At 47.8% G+C, this 19,995-nt stretch overlaps 1 pseudogene; it reads left to right on the top strand.

Annotated features, from left to right (window-relative positions):
* The first annotated feature begins 1,069 nt into the window (after positions 1 to 1,069).
* LOC121464872 lies at positions 1,070 to 2,552 on the top strand (annotated as a pseudogene).
* Positions 2,553 to 19,995: the final 17,443 nt, after the last annotated feature.

Below are 19,995 nucleotides of genomic sequence, written 5' to 3'. Positions count from 1 at the left end.
AAAGCATTTGTTTCTCATGAATCTGGAGGCAGAAATTTCGAGATCAAGGAGCTGCAGTTAAGAGCACCTGCTGCCGGAGGACTTGAGTTTGGTGCCCAGCATCTACCCTGAGCAGTTCACAGCCTTTTGTAACTCCAGATCATAGATTCTTGTGTGTAACTGAGGAATTGCCAAGGTTTCCCAGTGCAGCAGTAGCCCCTGCGTTCCCACCAACAGCATCCTGGGACTCCAATCTCTCTGCATCCTCCTGCAAACTCCCCCTCACTCTCGGGTGAGAGCCGGTCTAGTGTATGCAATTTGCATTTCCCTAGTGACTAATGGGGCTGAATGTTTCTTCCCTTGAGTTGGTTATAGATATGACTCATCTCTTGTTCCCCATTCATGCTGAAAGGGCAAGGGTGATTACAGCAGTCTGTATTTCCTCTCCCTGGACGGCTCCATAGTCTTACAAACTTGAGAATGTCCTCTTGCCCCTCAAGATTAGAGAAGGGAAAGACTAAATCAGCCTGTGTCTATTATGTGGATATTGCTCAATCTTCTCCCTTAATCTTTGTGTTGATGCTGGGAAGATGGTGTGTGTGTGTGTGTGTGTGTGTGTGTGTGTGTGTGTTAGTTACAGTAAATGGAACACAGGGCTTTGCAGATGCTAGGCAGGCTCTCTGAGCCAGAGCCACACACCCAGACACTCACTGAGGGATTCCAGGCAAGTGCTCTACCTCTGAGCCATACCCCTGGCCCTTCTCTGGGAGAGTCTAGCCAGTGGCTCTACAGCTGAGCGACGCCCCCAGTATAAGGGTCTCTGTGCCGGTAGTTTTAGGTCAGCTTGACACCAGCTACTCGTTTCAGAAAGGGAAAGCTCAATAGAGAAAATGTTTACACCATATTGGCCTGTAGGCCAGCCTGTGGTGAATCTTCTTGATTGGTGATTGATATGGGAAGACCTGTTCACTGTGGGTGCTGACATCCCTGGGCTGGTGGTTTGGGGTTCTATAAGAAAAGAGGCAGAGGCGCCCCGCCCTGCACTCTCCGGCCTCTCCTGCCTCTTAGAACCTTCCTGCAGTCATGGTAGCATCTCGCTGCTGCAGCCTCCGGGGCCACGTTCCATCCTTTCAGCCTGAGACCAGCCCAGAAAGAAAAATAATTATCTTTTCTTGCTCGGTACCTATCTTAAAGCCATGAGGGAAATCGTGCACATCCAGGCCGGACAGTGTGGCAACCAGATCGGTGCTAAGTTCTGGGAGGTGATAAGCGATGAACACGGCATCGACCCCACCGGTACCTACCACGGAGACAGCGACCTGCAGCTGGACTGAATCTCCATCTACTATAATGAAGCCACAGGTGGCAAGTATGTCCCTCGAGCTATCTTGGTGGATCTAGAACCCAGGACCATGGACTCCGTTCGATCAGGTCCTTTTGGCCAGATCTTCAGACCAGACAACTTTGTTTTTGGTCAGTCTGGGGCAAGCAACAACTGGGCTAAGGGTCACTACACAGAGGGAGCTGAGCTGGTTGACTCCGTTCTGGATGTGGTGCAGAAGGAGGCAGAGAGCTGTGACTGCCTGCAGGGCTTTCAGCTGACCCACTCTTTGGGTGGAGGCACGGGCTCTGGCATGGGCACCCTGCTCATCAGCAAGATCCGAGAAGAGTACCCTGACCGTATCATGAATACCTTCAGCGTGGCCTTTACCTAAAGTGTCCGACACCGTGGTCGAGCCCTACAATACCACCCTCTCTGTCCATTAGCTGGTCGAAAACACCGATGAGACCTACTGCATTGACAACGAGGCCCTCTATGACATCTGCTTCCGTACCCTCAAGCTCACCACGCCAACCTACGGAGACCTGAACCACCTCGTCTCCGCCACCATGAGTGGTGTCACCACCTGCCTCCGCTTCCCGGGCCAGCTCAATGCTGACCTCCGAAAGTTGGCTATCAACATGGTGCCCTTCCCGCGTCTCCACTTCTTCATGCCCGGCTTTGCCCCGCTCACCAGCCGTGGAAGCCAGCAGTACCGGGCCCTCACTGTGCCTGAACTTACCCAGCAGGTCTTCGATGCCAAGAATATGATGGCTGCCTGCGACCCCCGCCACGGCCGATACCTTACTGTCGCAGCTGTCTTCCGCGGGTGGATGTCCATGAAGGAGGTAGATGAGCAAATGCTCAATGTGCAGAATAAGAATAGCAGCTACTTTGTGGAATGGATCCCCAACAATGTCAAGAGGGCGGTCTGTGACATCCCACCCCGAGGCCTCAAGATGGCAGTCACCTTCATCGGAAACAGCACATCATCGGAAACATCCAGGAGCTCTTCAAGCGCATCTCGGAGCAGTTCACAGCCATGTTCCGCCGGAAGGCCTTCCTCCACTGGTACACAGGTGAGGGCATGGACGAGATGGAGTTCACCGAAGCCGAGAGCAACATGAATGACCTCATCTCCGAGTACCAGCAGTACCAGGATGCCACTGCGGAAGAGGAGGAGGATTTCGGGGAGGAGGCAGAAGAAGAGGCCTAAGGCAGAGAGCCCCGCATCACCTCAGCCTGCTTAGTTCCCTCAGCTTTCTTCGGTTGCCCATTTTTCTCCTTCAGAGTTTTCTTTCTGCTGCCTCTGTCCTGTTTTTTCGTTTTTTTCACTGGGGCGGGGGGGGGGGGGGGTGAACGGTGCCTGGCACACAGTAGGCGCTCAATATATATTTGTTTGTGGAATGTCTCCTTTCTCTTTCCACTCTGACAAACCTACACTTCTGCCATTCTGAGTGTTGCCCTGTTTCCTTCTGGTACCCATTTCTCATAACTGTCAATGTTTCCATTATATTCCCCTGGAACCTGAGTTCTGCTCCAGAGTCCACCTAGAACAAGTCCATTACTAAAGACCCAGATAGTTGCCATCATCCTAAAGCTAAGGAGATCAGGAAGGGAAGAAGGGTGCCAGGTAGAGGTCACTGGGAAGAGAGGGGCGGGGTTTTCCAGTCAAGGCCATTTCCACAGGGGAATCCACTGAGGCTTTTTCAATTGACAGGTTTTTCTCTGCCTCATCTCTCAGCCTCAGGGGAAGGATTAACAGTATTATCTCCATTTATAACCTCCAGCTGTCCTGAGCCAAATCTGCCATTGGAGGTGTCTTCCCTGTATTCCTTCATCCAGAAACCGCCCCGTCCATTTGACCTCCAAACCTAGAAAGGTGTGCTGACACCGGGGTGTCTGGGACCTGTCTCTGCTTCTGCCGTTTTCTTCCTGGTTTGGTCCTACCCTTCTTTTTTGTGTTGAACTTGGCTGCTTTTTTTTCATATTGAAAAGACGACATTGCCCCAAGAGCCGACAAATAAATGGGAGTTGGGGAAAAAAAAAGAGGCAGAGCACAAATAACATAAAATTCCTTAGGGTAACACTAACCAAACAAGTGGAAGACCTGTATGGCAGGAACTTCAAAACTTTGAAGAAAGAAATTGAAGAAGACACCAGAAAGTGGAAAGATCTCCCATGCTCTTGAGTAGGCAGAATTAGCATAGTAAAGATGCAATCTTACCAAAAGCAATCTATAGATTCAATGCAATGCCCATCAAAATCCCAGCAAAATTCTTCACAAGACCTTGAAAGAACAATACTCAACTTCATATGAAAAAAAAAAAACCCTGGATAGCCAAAACAATCTTGTATAACAAAACTTCTGGAGGCATCACAATCCCTGACTTCAAACTCTACTGTAGAGCTACAGTACTGAAAACAACCTGATATTGACATAAAAACAGACAGGAGGAAAAATGGAATTGAATCAAAGGCCTGGATATCAGTCCACATACTAATGAACACTTGATTTTTGACAAAGAAGCTAAAAATATAAAATGGAAAAAAGAAAGCATCTTCAACAAATGGTGCTGGCATAACTGGATATCAACATGTAGAAAAATGAAAATAGATCCATATCTATCACCAAGCACAAAATTCAAGTTCAAATGGATCAAAGACCTCAACATAAAACCAAATACACTGAACCTCATAGAAGAGAAAGTGGGAAGTACCTTTGAACACACTGGCACAGGAGACCACTTCCTAAATATAACTCCAGTAGCACAGACACTGAGAGCAACAATTAATGAATGGAACCTCCTGAAACTGAGAAGCTTCTGTAAAGCAAAGGACATGGTCAACAAGACAAAATGACAGCCTACAGATTGGGAAAAGATTGATTTCCAGAATATACCAAGAACTCAAGAAACTTGACATCAAAAGAAAAAACAACAAATAAAAAATATGGGGTACAGACCTAAACAGAGAACTCTCAATAGACAAATCTCAGAGGGCTGAAAGACACTTAAGGAAATGCTCAACATCCTTAGCCAGCAGAGAAATGCAAGCCAAAGCAACTCTGAGATTCCATCTTACACCTGTCAGAATGGCCAAGATCAAAAACACTGATGACAGCTTATGCTGGAGAGGTTGTGGAGTAAGGGGAACACTTCTGCATTGCTGGTGCGAGTAAAACTTGTACAGCCGCCTAGAAATCAGTATGGTTATTTCTCAGAAAATTAGGAAACAATCTACCTCAAAACCCAGCAATACCACTGTTGGGTATATACCCAAAGGATACTCAATCATACCACAAGGACATGTGCTCAACTATACTCATAGCAACACTATTTGTAATAGCCAGGACCTGAAAACAACCTAGATGCCCCTCAACCAAAGGATGGATAAAGAAAATGTGGTACATTTACACACGGAGTACTATACAATGGTAAAAAATAATGACATCTTGAAATTTGCAGGCAAATGGATGTATCTAGCAAACACTGTATTGACAAATATAATATGTATTCACTTATAAGTGGCTTCTAGACATAAAGCAAAGAAAACCAGCCTACAGACCACAACCCTAGAGAACCTAGAAACAAAAAGAGGACCCTAAGAGAGACATACATGGATTTACATAGGAAGGTGAAAAAGACAAGATCTCCTGAATAAATTGGGAGTGTGGGGGTCATGGAAGAGGATAGAGGGAGAGAGAGGAGGAAGGGGGGAGTGGAGAAAATGTATAGTTCAATGAAAACAACAAACAAACAAACTAGAAAGCAGGCAGAGGAAGCACTCTTCCATGGCCTCTGCATCAGTTCCTGCCTCCTGGTTCCTACTCTGACTTCCCTTAGTGGTGGACTGTGATGTGGAGCTAGTAGCCGAAATGGACCCTTTCCTACCCAGGTTACTTTTTCTCATTGTGTTTTATCACAACAGTGGGAGCACTAATTAAGACAGTCTCCTTATGTAGCCCAAAGTGGCTTCAAACATGTGACCCTCCCGCCTAGGGAAGTACTGGTACTACAGGCGTGTGCCACCATACTTTACAAACAAGGGAACGAAGGTGAGGTCACTGATGTAGCTGCGGGTGAGTGCTCAGCTGAGATGCAGCCCCGCGGATAAGTGTCTGGTAACCTTGTGATCTAGCCCCCACGGATCCCTGCAGTAACAACACAGGAGTCTGTGGTCTTGAGTCTGCATGATGCATCCCCACAGGCTGTCATTTAGATATGATTCGTCTCCAAAAGCCCGTGTGTTGGAGAGTTGTTCTCCAGAATAGTAGCATCGGGAAGTGCTACATCCTTTAAGATGTTAGGCTAGTTGGGGGGTCCTTGATCACAAAACAGTCCCTTCAGGTGCCATTTCCTGTGGGGAACTGAATACTCTAAGATAGGAGGCCTAGACCTTTAGACCCATCGACACATCTATAGATGCATGGGGGTATTGTGATGGTCAGCTTTATCAACCTGGCACAACCTAGAATCCTCTGGGATGAGAGTCTCACTGAGGGACTGTCACCTTGGGTTGACCTGGGAGCATATCTGGTGTGTGTGTGTTGGGGGGGGGTTGTCTTAAGCTAACGGGTGTGGCCAGTATAGGTGGTACCATTCCCTAGGCTAGAGAATCCGAACTGTTCCAAGAGTATAGGAATCAAGCTGGGCACAAGGAAACAAACAGGCTTTCATTTTCATGCTAAGTCTTCCCAATAATCCACTGTTTGATTTGATTTAATACCTCCACTTAATAGCTAATCCAATTAATGGAGATTTTCTCCATCTGTCACCGTAAGTAACTGAGGCATTGCTTGCATTACACCTCCTAATGAGGGCTGGCAAGGTGGCTCAGCCAGGAAAAGTGCTTTCTACCAAGCCTGATGATCTGAGCTCGACACCCCAGACCCAACTGACTCCAGCAAGCTGTCCAGTGATTTCCACGTGTGCCTCCCAACCCAGATAAATATGTGAGAAAAAGGAAAAAAGAATTTAATCGTGGATTGCTTGAGGCATCAACGTGAAAATGGCTTCTAAGGGGGCTATTTAGAGAAAAGAGAGGGACCCACTGGACCAGGGAGAAAGGCTCAGGAAGTAATAGGAGGTGGTGGGGTGAAAATGGCACCTACAGATGAAACCATCATGAGGCTTGGAGGTATGGCTCAATTGCCTGAGTGATTGCCTAGTGTGCATGAAGTTCCGGGTTCAAATCCCAATATCTCATAAAATGGGTCTGGTGATACACACCTATCATCATAGCGCTCAGGAGGCGAAGGCAGGAGGATCAAGAATTCAAGGTCATCCTCGACTACTTAGTAAGTTTTAGGCAAACCTGGGCTACAGAAGACCCTGTGGGAGTGGGGGGAAGATCTAGGTATGGTGGTGCACACTTTCAGTCCGCGCACTCAGAAAACAGACAGGCAGATCTCTGTGAGTTCCAGGCTAACCCCTACATAGAGACTTCTAGGGCAGCCAGAGCTATATTGTGAGACTGTCTCAAAAAGGAAGAATAGGAAAAGAAAAATAGAAAAGGACTTCATTTTGTTGCTAAATTAATAAAATAAGACTGAACTCTCATTAGTCTCAGTTTTTTCCATGGTGTGTGGGGGGTTAGTGTGTGTGTGTGCGTGTGTGTGTGTGTGTATGTGTGTGTGTGTGAGGATGTGTGTGTGAGGGTGTGTAGTGTGTATGTATATGTGTGTGTGTGAAGTTGTATGTGTATAAGTGTGAGGATATGGGTGTGAGGGGTGTATATTGTGTGTGTGAAGGTGTGGGTGTGAGGGGATATGTATTGTGTGTGTAAGTGTGTGTGTGTATGTGTGTGAGGGTATGTGTATGTGTGTGTGATGTTGTGTGTGTATGTGTGTGAGGGGTGTGTATTGTATGTGTGTGAGGGTGTGGGTGTGAGGGTGCGTGTGTATTGTATGTATGTGTGAGGGTGTGGGTGCATGTATGTATCCGTGTGAGGGTGTGTGTGTCTTCATACTTGGGAAGGAATCCAGTGTCTCATGTATGCTAAGTATTCATTCGGCCACTGAGTCACATCCCAGATCTTTGTTTTACGAGCCACCTGATGTGGGCGCTGGGATCTTAATTCCAGTGCCCATGATAGAACACAAAGTACTTTTAACCAGTGATCCATCTCTTCAGCTCCCCACACACCAACGCTTATTTGTTGAGACAGAGTTCTCAACTCTACTGCCCAGACTGGCCTTGAATTCACAGTATTGTCCCTGCCTGAGCTTCCAGAGCTTCCTGGGACCACAGGCAGTGAACAAAATAGACCCTATCTCAAACAAGTTGGAAGGTGAGGATGGCTCTGATCTCTACACACATACCAAGGCACAAGAGCATGTGTGTGCATACATGAACACATGCAAACACGCCTTTTAAGAAGAGCTTGAGCTATAGCTCACCACTTGCCTAGACTCCTCCAGCGAGGGACTGGGGTGTGGCTCAGTGGTAGAGCCCCTGCCTAGAATTCCCCAGTGAGGGGCTGGGGTGTGGCTCAGTGGTAGAGACCCTGCCTAGAATTCCCCAGTGAGGGGCTAGGGTGTGGCTCAGTGGTAGAGCATCTGCCTAGAATCCCCCAGTGAGGGACTGGGGTGTGGCTCAGTGGTAGAGCCCCTGCCTAGAATCCCCCAGTGAGGGGCTGGGGTGTGGCTCAGTGGTAGAGCCTCTGCCTAGAATCCCCCAGTGAGGGACTGGGGTGTGGCTCAGTGGTAGAGCCTCTGCCTAGAATCCCCCAGTGAGGGACTGGGGTGTGGCTCAGTGGTAGAGCCTCTGCCTAGAATCCCCCAGTGAGGGACTGGGGTGTGGCTCAGTGGTAGAGCACCTGCCTAGAATCCCCCAGTGAGGGACTGGGGTGTGGCTCAGTGGTAGAGCCCCTGCCTAGAATCCCCCAGTGAGGGGCTGGGGTGTGGCTCAGTGGTAGAGCACCTGCCTAGAATCCCCCAGTGAGGGACTGGGATGTGGCTCAGCGGTAGAGCCCCTGCCTAGAGTCCCCCAGTGAGCGGCTGGGTAGCTCAGCAGTGGAACACTTGGTGCGATTGTTAGTGACAATCATCAATTAGCATCACCTGGAAGATGAACCCCTTGGCATCTGATCACCCCTGTGGGAGACTATCTTAACCGTGTTAGTTGGTGTGTAAAGACACATCTTTGCTGTGCGAATTTATTCTGCCAATAGTTTTGGGTGCCAACCTTAGGGCGTGGCCTTGGCTGCTATGTGACAACTGAAAAGCCAGAGAGAGAGCCCTAACTCTCTTGTCTGGGTTCATGCTTGGTGCAGTTGGAGACTCAAAGGGCCAAGAGGCAGCACAGGATCAGCAGCAGCATCAGCCTTACTCTGTATCTCTGAGTTTGTCTTTTCATCGCACCCTTTAATAAATCGATTTTTATACCTTTGTGAGAGTGCGCTTCACACCTTAATTGTGGGCCTGACCATTCCCCAGGCGGGGGTCCTGCATGTGAGGAGGAGAGCAGACGACTGAGCCTGATGATACACGGGTGCCAGGTCTTCGAAGACTGTGAAGTGGCCAGCGGCCTCCGCGGCTTCAAGCCTGGATGCACCGCCATCCCCATCAGAATGGACTGTGCCTTAAGTCACGACCTAAAATAAACCCTTTTTCTAATATCCAATTTTATCATAGCACCAAGAAAAGACACTAGGGTTGGAGAGATGTCTCAGAGGTTAAGAGCACTCGCTGCTCTTCTAGAGGACCACGTTTCATTCCCAGCAGCCACGTGGGATCTCCAAACTACCTGTTACTCCAGTTATGTTGGGGACTCAGGGCCCTTTTCTAGCCTCCTAGGGCGCTCGGCATACATATGGTACACAGACATATGTGAAGGCAAAACATCCATCCATATAAAGTAAATTAGAAAAAAAAAAACACTTGGGTTAGAGAGATAGTCACAGTTAAGAGCATTGACTGCTCTTGCCGAGGACACGTTTGGTTCCCATCACCTACAAGGCAGCCACAATTGTCTGTAACTCCAGTGCCACTGCTACGCCATCTTCTTTCCCCCACAGAGCCCAGGCAGGCACATGGTGCACATACATACATCAAAGCAGACACTCATGTACATTACAAACCAAACTTGAAAAAAAGAAAAAGAACTAAGAAACCCAGCATGCATTGCTTCATGCTCAGTTCCCAGCACCTAAATCATACAGTGTTCACAGAACAGAAATGGGCTGGTGCAACAGAAGCCTCCACTCGAGATGCTAGACACATCGTTAGCAAGTGCAAGAGCACCTCTTCCAGCATCTTCCCCGCGCCTCCCAGCCACGAGAACAATCCTGACTGTGCACACGGCTGTACGTTAACAACTGATTTCCTTCCGAGCCTGCAGATGCATGAAGCACACCCCTGTCTCCTTCATCTGTTTATTTTAGAGCCTGGCACGCTGTCTCAACGAAGTAAAAACATTCCCTGGAAATCCAAAATGACTACTGTAGGCTATTCCAAGACCTGACCTGTCTGCTCCGCTCTGGCAGTACAATTCTCATTTGCACACGAGGCCGGCCAGCCAGCCAAAGGCTCTAGCCCGCTCTAACCTTGTTTGAAGATTTGTTAGAGATGAGACAGGGTCTCAGGCTTTAACCTAGGCTGTCGTATAACTCAGTATGTAGTCCAGGCTGGCTTTGACTCCTTGAGCCTCCCAAATTCCAGGATTATGGGAGTGAGGCACTATGTCCCATGTCTGCTCCGATCATTTGAAGGGAGCTAATGTGTCCCTAGTGATGGCTGACCTCATTGTTTACGGGAGCCTTGCAGAGCCCAGGACGGAGTCCAAGCAGATGGGAAGCTCCATTACTAATATTTGTGCTGATTTTGTTTATGAAGCGGACACACCCCAAAGCATCCAGCTCTGGCAATGTTAACATCGTCTTCCTCTTCATGGGTGTGGGCGGGAGGATCGCCTTGCTATGGATCCCAAACTGACCGTGAATTCACATCCTCCTGCTTCATTAATCCTCTCGGGTACTGTGATGACCAGGGTGTACCACCATGCTCAGCATGGACAGCATCCTAACCTCTCAGGACATGCTTCAGAAGAGCAATATGGTGGCACAAGGCTGGGATTCCAGTACTTGGGAACTAGAGGCAGGAGGATCAATGCTAGTCTTGGCTACGTAGAGTTTGAGGCCTTCCTGAGCTACAGGAGCTCTCAAGGAGAACATACTGGGGCTGGAGAGATGGCTTAAAAGAGGATACTGCTCCTGCCAAGGACCCAGGTTCAATTCCCAGCACCCATGTTGGGAAGTAGCAATTACAGTTGCCTGTAACTCCAGTTGCAGAGGATCCAAGCCTTGCACAGGCCCCTGCACTCAGCTGCACACATCTATGCACAGACACACTCTGTGACTTAATATCCGCTGACTATGTCTAGAATCAACTAAAACCCAAGGTGCTGGGCACTCCTATGAGGGATTTTATGCTTCGGATCATTTGAGGTGGAAAGACCCATCCTAAGTCCTGGCCACACCTTCTGGTGACAGCCCACATCAAAGGCCATAGAAGAAGGAAGGTTTTTGCCTGCTTGTTCCCACTCTCGCTGGCACGTTCATCCACTCTGCTGCTGAGCCATTACTTGGCTGCCGTTAGAACTGACTTCTTTCGGATTCCAGCATAGACTGAAGACCAGCAGCTCTAGAAATCCTCCGGGACTCCAGCAACAGATTAGGATTCTGAGACAGACAGCCTTGTAGACTGGATTTTCGGCCTTTCCATCGCAAGGCAGACATTATTGGACTACCCTTTTCTCACCCTGTAAGCCATTCTAATAAACCCCCTTTACAACACACACACACAGACACACACATACACACACATACACACAGACACACACACACAGATACATACACAGACACACACAGACACACCCACACAGACACACCCACAGACACACACGCACACAGACACACACACAGATACACACACACACACACAGTCATTCCATCACTTCTGTTCCTTTAGAGACCCTGACTAATTGCTCACACATACACATACTTGAAAGTAAATCTTTTTTCTTTAAAAAAAAAATAATATCCTATGCTTTTAGGCAGATTAAAAAGCCTTTTTAGAGTTGGCGTGATGACTCAGTAAAGTCCTTGCTATGAGGAACGAGGACTTGAGCTTGAATGAATCCCCAGCACTCACATCAAAGCTGGGCTTGGCCTTGCGCACCTGTAATCCTAGCTCTAGAGAGGCAGAGACACGAGAATCCCTGGGACCCGCCGGTCAGCCAGCCTAGCAGAATTGGTAACTCCAGGGACAAACCCTGCCTCAAACAAGTGGAGAGTGATTAAGGAAGATGATGTCCTCTATCCTACATACACACGTGTGGGATACATACATCTCTATCACACACACACACACACATACACGCACAAGAGAAAAGACCTTCTAGTCAGGGCCCTAATATTCTACAGGGGAATGGGAACGAAAAGGAAAACCCTTCCCTGCCCAACTCCATCTCCAGGGGACTTCACAGGCCTGGCCGGAAAACCTCACTTCCTGCCTCTGACTATAAGATGCATTATGTCACATGGGGAATGTTCCAACGCCTATTTTTGGGAAAGGAGGTAATATTGGAGGCTATGAGGGGGAGGCCAAGTTCTTCTTGGAGCTGGAAGATGCCCAAGAGCGCCTTAAGACGTCTTGCAGGTCCAGGGGGACAGCTACTTTAAAGTCCTGCCTCCCTGCCTTGGGCATCAGCTCTCATATTTTGAGTCTCCAGTGGCTCTGGTGGGGGACAGTACAGGATGTTCTCATGAATCATTCCAGATTTGATGAACTGTCCCAGAACCAATGCCAAGGTCAAGTTTGAAACCTGAATATGGATTTCATCTGGAGTGTGCTGAGGGTAGCTGGCTCTGCTGCTAGAGGTTGCATGTTTGGGCTGCAGCAGAATGAAGAACACTGTCTCAGATGCTGGGAGCGCAGGCCTAGACTAGCCCAGTGAGGAGCTGTGTGCATGGCTCAGCAGGAGAGCCCTTGCCTGGCTTGCACGGGGTGGAGGGTGGATTGGAGGAGCTAAGGAAGAAGAAGGATGGGGCTGAGGAAACGGCTCAGTAGTTAAAGGACTTAGTGCTCTTACAGAAAACCTGGGTTTGGTTCCCAGCATCTACACTGGGTAGCTCACAACTGTTTGTGACTCCAGTTCCAGAGATCCAACACCCTCTTCTGGCTTCCACGGGTACCCACATGCACACACATGCATACATACACGCACAGAAATTTGTTTTAAATCACAAAATATGAAAGAAAGGGACCAGGCACCGGTGGTGCACACACCTTTAATCCCAGCACTCAGGAGGCAGAGAAGGCAGGCAGATCTCTGTGAGTTCAAGGTCAGCCTGGTCTACAGAATGAGTTCAAGGACAGCCAAGTCCACACAGAGAAACCCTGTCTCAAAAAAACAAAAGAAGAGGAGGAGGAAGAGGAGAATAAAAAAGAAATGAAATATTTCCAAAGATCTAAGACAGAAAGAGACTTCGAAAACAGTTAATATTGCATAAGAAGCTACTTAGGATTCAAGCCGATATATTTTGAAACACACAAACTAATGTAAAGCCAGCGTAGAGAGACTGTCACTCACAGGATGCATTAGGTGCCCAACACTGTGCTAACTAACCCTTTCCATCCTTGGCTCAAAGAACATCACCCTAAGGGCTGGGGCGGGGCTCAGCTGCCAGAGTGCTGGCCTGGTTTGCCAGAAGTCCTCGTTTCCATCCCCAGCGCTACATAAACACAGCATGGATGCGCACAGCTGCAATCCCAGCTCGCAAAGTTAATGTCATCCTCGGGACACAGTGAGTTTTGAGATCAGCCTGTGCCACCTGAGACCCGGTGTCAAAGAGAAAATGGTTAACTATCTTGTGAAGAATTTAAAAACTAAAGCCAGGCTTGGTGGCACACACCTGTACTCCGCAGCACTCAGGAAGCAGGAGAATCGCCAACAAGACCCTGTCCAAAAAGAAGTGTTGGGGGTCAGCATTGATGGCTCAGAGGGTTAAGGTAATTCAAACCAAGTTATATGATCTGAGCTCAAGCCCCAGGGACCACAAGGTGAAAGAGAAGCTACTCCTGCAAGTCGTGTTTTGTTTTTTGAGACAGGGTTTCATTGTGTAGCCCTGGCTGTCCTAGAATTCACTACATAGACCAGGCTGACCTAGAACTCATAGAGATCTGCCTGCCTCTGCCTCCCAAGCACTGGGATTAAAAGTGTGTCTCCCAACCCACAGCCTGGAAATTTGCTTTCTGACTTCTGTATTCTCCCTGTGGCTGGCTTACATGTGCATGAATGCACACGTGCATGCGCGCGCGCGCGCACACACACACACACACACACACATATATTAAAATTGAAGCTTTTTCTTTGTAGAGCTATGAACAGTTTAATACAAAGGTACCAGTTTCTATAAGAAATTCCTTTCCGGTTTTGTGATCTTGAGGAACATATCAAAGTAGTTTTGGATAGGCATGTGAGCCCCATGCAGAAGACAAGAAATAGCTACCCTGGCAATTGTTCTGTAACAGACTAAACCAGAAATACTTAACAAAGAGAAAACCTGGAGTTTATCCCAGCACACTGCTTTATTTGAACAAGTTCTAGGTGGTGCTCAAAACATCACTACGATGCTAAATAGCCTGCAAGCTATTTATACATGCTCGGTTATCCCAATTTATCTTTAAACATTTTCCTTTGACAGGTCTTCTGCAAAAATGCACGAGGAATCACAGTAATTCATTGGAATTCAAAGAAAACAGCAGCCCACAAACTTTTACATGCATCTGTTATGTTTGGGTACACATGTACCTGTGCCACAGCGCCCCTGTGGAGGTCAGAGGACAACTTCAGAGAGTCAGCTCTTTCTTTCCACCTTGGGGGCTCTGAGGCTCAAACTCAGTTGTCAGACTTGGTGGCAAGCCTGTTCACCCTAGAGTCACATCCCTAGAGTAGGGATATCTCACTAGGGGCCACAGTGATGGCTCAGCAGCTAAGAGTAACGACTGTGCTTCCAGAGGGCTGCATTTGGGTCCCAGCACTTAGACAACACGTGGCTCACAACTACCCAAGACTCGAGCGGCAGGCGGATCTGACACGTGCGGCCTCTGCGTGGGCACCTGCACTCTGCACATGCCCCCCCACACCACGCACACGCACACATGTGTGCAACCATGCACACACAAACATAATTTATGTACAGGGAGCTAGAGATATGGCTCGGCTTTTAAGAGCACTGGCTGCTCTCCCACAGTATGAGAGTCCTAGCACTCACGTGACGGCTCACAGTCGTCCATAACTTCCATTCCAAGGGATCCAGTGCTCTTTTCTCATCTCTGTAGGCACTGTACACATGTAGTACAGAGACATATGCATGCAAAACACTCACACACATAAAATCAAAATCTTAAAAAAAATAAAAAAGTATATATTGACATAGTCCATTCTTGTCTGCTATAAATTCTTAATATGTACATGTATGTTATCTATGTAACTATGTATGTATGTATCTATCTATCTGTCTGTCTGTCTATTGAATCTCATAGGACTAGAGAGATGGTTACAAGTTCTTGCAGCTCTTCAGAGGACTCCAATTCCATTCCCAGAACCCTCATCTGGTAGCTCACAAGTACCTATACCTCCAACTCCAGGGGATCTGACATACTCTTCCGGACTTCCTGGGTACCTGCACACGTGTGGCATTTGCTCACACTGACACGCACATAAATAAAAATGAGTATTTCCTAAAACAAAAGAAAATCTACACATGTGGAAGTCAAGATGGCTGAGTCAACTCAGTGGTATGAGGAACTGAGTTCAGAATATGCTATCAGAACCCTGAATCTATTTCATCAAGTTCAGTTTGTTATGCAGAACAAATGTTTAACTTTCAGCAAACTGTCCTAGCCACGATCCACTTTCTTCTGTTTGAGCAAGCAAGCCGAACTATGTAAACTCCAGTGCCTAATGCCCTCCTCAAAGGTCTGTGTACACTAGGAGGGCAACTGTGTGTCAGCTGCTTGACTGCCTAGCATGCACAGGGCCCGGGGTTCAGTCTTCCACAATGGACGCATGCATGCACAGTGTGGCGCATATTCTATGCCACGTAGCGTTAAGGATTGTATCCTGAAATATAAGAGAATGCAAATGGGAAACTAACCAACCACGAGTTAAAAGTTGAACATGGAGCTGGTGAGATGCTCGGCAGGTAAAGGCACTGTCTTTGCCAGCCTGATGACCTGAGTGCATGGTCGAGAGAACTAACTCCCACAAGTTATGCTCTGAACTCCAATATAGCACATTATTAAATCCTCTCTGAAATAAATAAGGAGAAAAAGGCCATGTGTGGTAGGTATGGGCCTGTAATCACAACACCCAGGTGGGTGAATCAGGATTGCCAAGGGTTCTAGGCCAGCCTAGGCTATAACAGTGAGTTCTAGGTCAGTCAGAGCTACATATCAAGAGTTTGTCTCAATCCAAAAGAAAAAAAGAAACCCCCCTCCCCCTCAAAAAACATTTGTCTCAAAAACAAAACAATAAAAAAAAACCCATAATCACAGACACACATACATACGCACGGATAAAATGTGTTTAACAGAAGAGGGAAGAGAAGAGAAGGAAGAAAGGAAGAAGACAGAGACAAAAACAAAGACACTGCAATAAGCCAATCAGCTGGGGAAATGAAGGCTTATGAAGGCTTTTTGAAAGCAGCTCATTTGCCTAGGTGGACACGTGGCTCCCTCTTCTGGGAGGTCTGGTCCTTGCATGCACTGATGCCGTGAGCTTGTCTTCCTGGCTCCAAATGAAGAGGCTTGCTTCAGCTGCACTGTCCTTCCTTCTCTCTCTCTCTCCGAAGATTATTTATTTTATGTGCATGGGTGTTTTGCCTGCCTATGTGTCTGTGTGAGGGTGTTGGATTCTCTGGAACTGGAGCTACAGTTGTGAGCAGCCAGGTAGGTGCTGAGCATTGAACCCGGGTCCTCTGGAAGAGCACCTGGCGCTCTTGACCACTGAGCCCCACTCCAGCTCCACACTGCCTGTCTTTCAGTGGCATCACAACCCACTGTGGCTTCCTACAGTTCACCTTCAGAACTAGAATTTTTCTATTGAAATCCTTTTTTGTGTGACACTAGGGAATAAAACCACTGAGGTATACTCCCATCCCCCAGGGGTGTGTGTGTTTGTCAATATAACTATTGAGGCATGCTCCCATCCTTCGTGTCTGTGTGTGTGCATGTGAAACCACTTAGGCAAACACCTATCCTCCGTGTGTGTGTGTATGTGTGTGTACAAAACCACTGAGGCATACACCCATCCTCCATGTGGTTTGTGATGTGTGTGTGCATGCGTGTTGCTGTGGGCTGAACCCAATGCCTCCTGTGTGCTAAGCAAAACAATCTTTAAAATCAGCTATGTCCAGCTGGAGTGGTGACACACACCTTCAACCCCAGCACTTAGGAGACACAGGCTCTGTGTCTCAAACTCTGTGAGTTTGAGGCCAATCTCATCCTCATAGTGAGTTCCAGGCAAACCAAGGCTATATAGTGACGTCCTGTCTTGAAGGGTAAAAAAAAGTCTGCCATGTCTGATCTAGCAAGTCTTTGCTGACACAGTCTAAAGCATTTTCCCCCCTTAGCCCTTAGGGAGCTGGAGAGATGGCTCAGTGGTTAAGAGTACTGACTGCTCTTCCAGGGATCCTGAGTTCAGTTCCCAGCATCCACGTGGGGGCTCACAACTGTCTGTAACCCCAGTCCCAGGGAGCCTTATGCCTTCATCTGGCCTTTGCAGGCACCATTACTGGGGGCCATTATTGGCTATGTAGGGAGTTGGAACCCAGTCTGGACCATGTGAGATCCTGACACAAAAGCATGAAGTCTTAATGGGTCCCAGGAAACCAAGAAAAACAAGTTCTATCCTTCAGATCGTTATCTTTCCTAAAAAAGTAACTTTGAAAACAATCTTCTGGACTGGTGCGATGACTTAGCTGGTAGAGGTCCTTGCTACCAAGCCTGAGTCACGCACAAGAGAACCAGCTCCTCTAAGCTCTCTGAATCCACTTCTGTGCAGTGGACACACACACACACACACACACACACACACACCTGCAATGTAATGAAAAAGAACTTTTCTGTGTGGTTTTTCGAGACAGGGTTTCTTTGTGTAGCACTGGCTGTCCTGGAACTCACCACATAGGCTAGCTTGGCCTTGAACTCACTGAGATTAGCCTGCCTCTGCCTCCCAAGTGCTGGGATTAAAGGTGTGTGCTACCCCTGCCTGATGGGGGGGGAGGAATGGAGGACATTTTAAAAAAAACTTTTTCGGGGGAGGGGGAGGGAAATGGGAGGCGGTGGCGAAATCTTTAATAAATAAATATAAAAAAAAAAAAACTTCTTCTTGGCTGTCCTAGAACTATGTAGACCAGGCTGGCCTCAAATTCAGAGAGACCTGCCTGCCTCTGCCTCCCAAGTGCTGGGATTAAAAGCGTGCAACACCACCGCCCGGCAATATACAGATCTTTAATGAAGGCTTGAGCCTGAAGTACAAATGAAAACCAGATACCACTTAACTGATGAACTTTGGTAACAGACATACACACACACACATATAGTTCTTCACTGACTTCCACACAAGCCCTGGAACACACGCACCCACTCACTCATCCACACAATAAATGTAATAAAAAAAATTTTAAAGAAATACTTGTGTGTAAATACAGCGTTCTTATGTGACTTGATTTTACTTACATACAGGTGCAAGCCGTATGTTACACAACTTAATGTGCATCCTTGGATACTCGGATTTTTAGACTGATTGCTCTGATCTGACATAACAGAACTGGACTATGGGACTCTCTCTACACTAAGTTGTATCTGTTCACTTACTACTTGGGCTTGGAGGTGAAAGGGCAGCTCGGAGGAACTGGTTCTCGCCTTCCATGTGAACTCCTGGAATTGACGAGCATCTTTAGCTGCTGAGCCTCTCACCAGCCCCATTCACACGTGAGCACTTCTTAATTTACTTTTCACTCTCCATAGCCTCGGCAATCACCTAATGGCTTCAAGACCTCATCGCTCACTCCAGTGCTTTTTAAAGAAAGGAAATCATAATTTCCAGATGTGAATAACAAGTCTAACATTTTCTACTAAGGCACAGCTGCTAAATTTAAAATAATTGCATTGTTCAGTCCTTAAGGGCAAAGACCGTAGGGGATGTGGAGCAGCACAGAAACCTAGGAACCAAGTTCTTGCCTAGCAGGCACAAGGCTTGTGATCCACCCCCAGCACTAGATACCCAGGTGTGATGCGCATGCCTGCAGTCCCAGCACTCAGGAGGTAGAGGATGAATTAAAGGCCATCTGCAATTACATATTGCAAGTCCCAGGCCAGGCAAAGCCACGCATTCTATGGAAACTTCATCTGAGGAAAGAAAAAAAAAAAAGATAGCCTCACGTGGCTCAGGCTAGCCCCGAACTCGGACAACTTCGGCTTCAGGAATGCTAGGGTTACAGGTGTTCCCCACCACAGCGAGACGGTCCTGAAGCACGTTTCTGCACTACTTGTCTCAAATGCTTATAAAAGGCCTTCTTTGAAGTCCTACGACATTTTGTTCTGCTTCAAATATCGGGACTGTAAGTGTGAGCCACCACGCCCAGCCTCCTTGGTGTTTTGAGGTCTCGTTACACAGTCCGGGCTGGCCGTAACGTCTAGGCTCTTCTGCTCCTCTGCAGCTCAAGTGCCAGTCACGAGTGACCCTGCACACCAAAAGCATGGGGGAGGCATGCTCACGTGGGCATGGTCGTGCACAGGTGTGTGGGCTAGATCAGCCTCGTGTCACTTCTTCCACAGCCTTTTTTTTTTTTTTAATGTGCCTTGGTGTTTTGCCGTGGGTGTTGGGTGCCCTGGAACTGGAGTCACAGACAGCTGTGAACTACCATGTGGGAGCTGGGAATTGAACCTGGATCCTCTGGCAGAGCACTCCGGGCTCTTAAATGCTGAGACAATGATTCCAGCCCCACCCCCCACATCCACCTTTTTTCATACAGGCCCTCTCACTGGCGTGGAATTGGCTAATTAGGCTGGACTGGATGGCTGGATGGCCGACAAGCTCAAGGGCTCTCCCATCTCCGAGTGCTGGGGTTGGAGACCGTCGCAGCTACACTGGGTTGTTGTATATAGGTTCTGGGAATCAAGTTCAGGTCAGTCCTGCACAGAAAGCGACGTCCTGTGTCCTTAGCCCTTTGCTGTGTTTCCTGGAACATTCCTGCTTTGTAATCCAAGTTGGCCTAGAACTCTCAAATGAGCACAGGCTAGCCCAGAGCTCACGCCTCAGCCTCTTGAGTGCCGGGTGTGTGCTACCATACTCAGCCATGCTGCACTACTTCAGAACCCGCAAGAGAGAGGAGAGAAAAGGGGACGAGAGGGCAAGGAAGGCAGGAGCAAGGATGGGAGGGAGAAAGAGTTCAAATGTCAGGAAGACGAAGACACTGAGAAAAAGAGGAGGAAACATAAGCACACACACAAAATCAAACATTTATTATGCTAAAGAACAGATTTTATTATTTTCCCAAAACACTAAAATAGCCCATGGCATAGTAATTTAGCACACAATATAAATGACATATACAGTCAGGTTCCCCTCCCCCACAGGGCTGTTCTGAACTCTCTCTTGGGTAGGGAGCTTAAAAATGTCCAC

This window comes from Microtus oregoni, unplaced genomic scaffold (genome assembly GCF_018167655.1).
Source record: "Microtus oregoni isolate MIOR12 unplaced genomic scaffold, Mior012 000029F_ref0000214, whole genome shotgun sequence".
Taxonomy (NCBI): domain Eukaryota; kingdom Metazoa; phylum Chordata; class Mammalia; order Rodentia; family Cricetidae; genus Microtus; species Microtus oregoni.
The sequence above is the reverse complement of the archived record's forward strand: the minus strand, read 5'-3'. Positions and strand labels throughout refer to the sequence as shown.